Source organism: Penaeus japonicus, unplaced genomic scaffold (assembly GCF_977035675.1).
Source record: "Penaeus japonicus unplaced genomic scaffold, GWHDUDI00000001_assembly GWHDUDI00000012, whole genome shotgun sequence".
Taxonomy (NCBI): Eukaryota; Metazoa; Arthropoda; class Malacostraca; order Decapoda; family Penaeidae; genus Penaeus; species Penaeus japonicus.
In genome coordinates, this window is record NW_028234414.1 from 43,000,901 (window position 1) to 43,005,900 (window position 5,000).

Here is a 5,000-nt window from a genome sequence, read left to right on the forward strand (position 1 = left end):
TGGTATCAACTTCTATACCGTTATGATTATTACTATTATTTATTTTTTTTTTTTTTTTTTTACTGTCGCTACTACAAGTGGGTGTATTATGTTTTTTTGATAATCATTATTATTATTATGATTATTATCATAAAAATAGTCATTATTATTAGTATCATTAATATCATTTACATCATTATTATCATCATTATTGTTACTATTATCATTTTCATTATTATTATTATCATCATTATTATCGTCATCATCATCATTATCACCATTAACATTATTTTATAATTACCATCACTACTAATAGTAATACTACTGCTATTTATTTGCTATTTGTTTTTATTTCTCGTATCAATATTCATTCATTCACTATCACGATCACTATCAACATCGTTATTATTACCATTACAATGATCATTAACGCTATCATTAATATCCTAATCACCGTTATCATCATCACCATCATCATCATCATCATCACCACCACCATCATCATCATCATCATCATCACCATATATCATCATCATCATAACCATAAGCAATTGATATATATGAAATGTCACATCGATTTCAATATAAAAATGATGAAGAGAGATTTTAGACCTAGAATTAATACCATATCGTAAACAGGTGTATTTTTATGCAGTCTAAAAGAATTTAAAAAATACTTAGTAGAATTATATTACGATAGACAAAATGGCGTAATTACTTTGAATATGATTCGCAAATATATGTATATATGTTAAGGATGAAGGAGTTAGTGGACTATTAAATTAATAAATAAGTGTATGAATAAATAAGTATATAAGTAAATAGATAGATAAGCATATAAATGAATAAGTATATACATAAGTAAACAAATAAATAAGTATATACATAAGTAAATAAATAAATAAGTATATAATTAAGCAAACCAATAAATCAATAAATAAATACATAAGTAAACAAATAAACAACTACATAAACACATCAACAAATAAATAACTACACAAACCAGTCAACAAAATCAACACAAGAAAAAAAAAGAAAAAAAAAATCCCAAAATATAAGAAATCAAAGAGCATACACCACGTGATCAAACAACCTCCCCACCCTCCCCCCTTCCCCGCCCCCCCCCATCCCCACAGAGATGACGTCATACCAAAACAAAGCGGCGCCAGAGAAACCCGCCATTGAAAAGCGTCAAAAATTACGAACAGACACAGACTCGCTCTGATAAAGTTGTATACACAGGCCGGCAGTCGTGAGGAAAGGAGGAGAGAGAGAGAGAGAGAGAGAGAGGGTGAGAGAAGGAAATGGGGGTGGAGGGTGGTGGAGAGAGGGGGAGGGAGGGAGGGAGAAAGAGGGAAAGGGGGCATGAGGGTGGGTGGAGGAAGGAGGGGGAAAGAGAGAAAGGGGGGAGGGGGAAAGAGTGAAGGGAGGAGAAGGGGTGGAGGGGGGAAGAGGGAATAGAGGGGGTTTTAGAGGGAGGGAGGGAGGGGGAAAGAGGGAAAGGGAGGGGGTGAGGTGGAGAGGGAAAGAGAGAGAGGGGGGGAGGGGGAAAGAGTGAAGGGAGGAGAAGGGGTGGAGAGGGAGGGAGGGGGAGGGAGGGAAGGGGAATAGAGGGGGTGGAGAGGGAGGGAGGGAGAAAGAGGGAATAGAGGGGGTTTGAGCGGGAGGAGGGGAGGGGGAAAGAGGGGAAGGGGTGGAGAGGGAGGGAGGGTGAAAGAGGGAAGGGAGGGGAAGGTGTGGAGAGAGACGGAGGGAGGGAGAAAGAGGGAATAGAGGGGTTGCAGAGGGAGGGAGGGAGAAAGAGAGAAAGGGGGGAGGGAGAGAGAGAGAAGGAAGGAAGGGGAAGGGGTGGAGAGGGAGGGAGGGGGCAAGGTAAGAGGGAGGGGTATAAGAGGAAGGGAAGGGAGAGGAAAATGAGAGAAGGGGGGGAGGGAAGGGAAGGGGAAGGGGAAAAGGAGAGAGACAGGTGGGGGCGGGTAGACAGGAAATAGAAGGGGTAGGAAAGAAAGAGGGAGGGAGGGAAAGGAAAGAGGGAGAGGAGTGAGAAAGAGTGAAAAAAGAGAAAAGGTGTAGGGGAGGAAGGGAGGGGGGAAGAGGGCAGAGGGAGGGTTAGAAAACAAGAGAGGGGGAAGGGAAAGACGGAAAGATAAAAGGTGAGAGAGAGAGAGAATAGAGAGAAAAGAGAGAGATACAGAAAATAAAAGAAAAGACCCACAAACAGGAAGACATACATACACACAGACAGACAAAGACACCAAACCAGAGGAAATACCAAAAACACACGCAGACACACAGACAGACAGACAGACGTAACACCCCACAACCCCCCATCCCCCCCCACCCCACCCACCCCCAAAGAAATTAAAAAAAAAAAAAAAAAAATTAGTCACGTGATCTTCGCTACGGTCCTTCGCCTAACAGCTGTTGTCGCTCGGCGGACGTAGTAGTAGCGGCTGCGTTGAGGTCTCCGCCAGCCAGTGTAACGCGGGGAACCGTGTGAGGTGGACGTGGTGGGTGTGTTCGCTCGCCGCTCTTCCCCCCCTCCCCCAACTTCAGTGTATCCGCGAAAGGTGGTGAACAGTGTAATAAGTGGAAGGAAAATTGATTGTGATGTTCAGTGTGATGAGGAATCATTTGAATTGGAAGGGGAGCAGTGTGATGATGCTAAGGGTGGTTTTTGTTTCACATTATTTAAATAATGAGGGAAGTTTGCTTCTATGGGCGTGTACATACACACACACACGCCCACGCATCCGCCTCCGGCCTACGCGTACATACGCACATGTATCTTTGTATAAACGCATACTTACACACATACACATACACACATACACATACACATACACATACACATACACATACACATACATATGCACATACACACACACACACACATACACACACACACACACACACACACACACACACACACACACACACACACACACACACACACATACACACATACACACACACATACACACATACACACCCATAGACACTCATCTCTCTTATTAACTACACCGAACAGAAGAAAAAAATAAGAAAAAGAAAATAAATAAATACCGGAAAAGAAAGGAAATAAAGCAACACGGAATAAAAGGAAAGCGAAACAACAGAAAAGAGAAGAGAAAATGGAAAAAACAAAAACAAAAACAAGAGAGACGTTATGTTCACAAGTGCAGATTTATGTGAAGAAGGAAATATATTGTGGAGGGAAGGAAGAAGAGGGGAATGGGAGGGAAAGAAGGAAGGAGGGGGATGGGAGGGAGGGAAGAAGGGAGAGGAAGGGAAGGAAGGAGAGGGGAGGGAGGAAAGAAGGAGAGGGGAATGGGAGAGAAGAAAGGACGAAGAGGGGGATGGGAGAGAAGGAAGGGGGGAGAGGAGAGAAAGAGGGGGGGAAGGGGAAGGAAAGGAGGGAAATAAAGAGATAGGGAGAGAGAGAAAGTGAAATAGAGGGAGGAAAGGGGAGAGAAAGAGAAGGGAGGATAAGAAATGCAAATAGAACATAGAGAGACACAAGAAGAAAAAGAAAGAGATAAATACATCACGAGGAAAGAGAGAGAGAGAGAGATAACGAAAGAGAGAAAAGAGGAAGAACAAAAAAAAAAAAAAAAAAAAAAACTACTTCTACTAAATAAAAACAAATAAAACAAAATTAGCAACACAAAGACAGAGCAACATCAATAAGTGGAACATGCAACTCTGCCAAGAAGAGAAATGTTTCGACCCCCACGCCGAGTCATGCCTCCGGAAGTGATTTCCTTTTTTAAATTTGCATATAATTAGCACATCTCTCTTCCCTTCTTTCTTTGTTTCCTTTCTCTGGCGGTGAATATGGAGTGAGATTAATGAGATACCTGCAACAATATGACGGGGAGAGATTCGTTGCAAGTTGCAAGGGATATATTGACTTTATTATTGGTGTTATGTTGATTATTGTTTATTGTGATTTTGTTGTTGTTGTTGTTATTATTATTATTGTTATTTTTGTTATTTTTGTTATTATTATTATTATTATCATTATTATTACTATAATGATAATAATTATTGTTATTATTATTATTATTATTATTATCATTATTATTATTATGATTATCATTATTATTATTATGATGATTATCATTATCGTTATTATTATTATTGTTGTTATTTCATTACAACTAATATGGCTTTGTTATTATTATTATTAGTGTTATTATTATTATTATCATTATTATCGTTATTATTACTATTATAAGTGAAATTAGAATAAGGATTATTATAGTTATATCCTTATTGGCATTATCATTGTTGTTATTATTATTAGCAGTAGCATTAGTCGCTTTGTTATTATTATTATGATTGCAAGTATTATTATTCTTTATTATTATTATTATTATTATTATTATTATTATTATTATTATTATCATTATCATTATTATTGTTGTCATTGTTTTTGTAATTTTATTACATTAGTATCATAATTAATGTCATCATTATTAATAGAATGATTACTATTTCTATAATCATCATCATTATCAAAGAATGTGTGTTTATAATCATGTCTCTTTTACTAGTTTACAGAACAGAATAAGATGTAAAAAACCCGTGAAAAATCGCGTTCCACACCCGTGCCATATAAAAACTATTCTTAAGTACAACAAATTCTTCAAGAACACAACCGCAAAAAAAAACGAAGAAAACAAAAAACGAAAGAAATAAAGAAAGAAATAAAAAGCGACACCAGATCATTTTGTGATTGTACGAGTTTATAATTACAATTATTGATCGTCATATACTTGGAATTAAACTGAATAAATGCTAAGTTTATTTATTTAATTAAGAACTACCTGTCCAAAAATAAATTCTTGAAAAAAAAATTCCCGACGAATTTTAGCGATTCAAGAATTTCATGACGATTTCATGACGAAGTTCAAGGTAGAAAGAGACACTGTAAAAATCCCACTCTAGTCATGCAGCAGAGAATGCATAAGCACGTCAAGGACATTGCATTTATGGAAGTGAGCGAAGCATCACTG

General features: G+C 37.8%; 1 protein-coding gene across 1 annotated transcript in view; it reads left to right on the plus strand.

The window, feature by feature from the left end:
- Positions 1 to 2,438: 2,438 nt before the first annotated feature.
- The window catches only part of LOC122246899 (myosin-IIIb-like), a 71,198-nt gene continuing 68,636 nt past the window's right edge, over positions 2,439 to 5,000 (plus strand). The window contains exons 1-2 of the mRNA XM_086542834.1: positions 2,439 to 2,549; positions 4,539 to 5,000. The exon at positions 4,539 to 5,000 is cut by the window's right edge and continues 77 nt beyond it. The gene's annotated coding sequence lies outside the window, so the exon portion shown is untranslated. The remainder of the gene's footprint in view (positions 2,550 to 4,538) is intronic.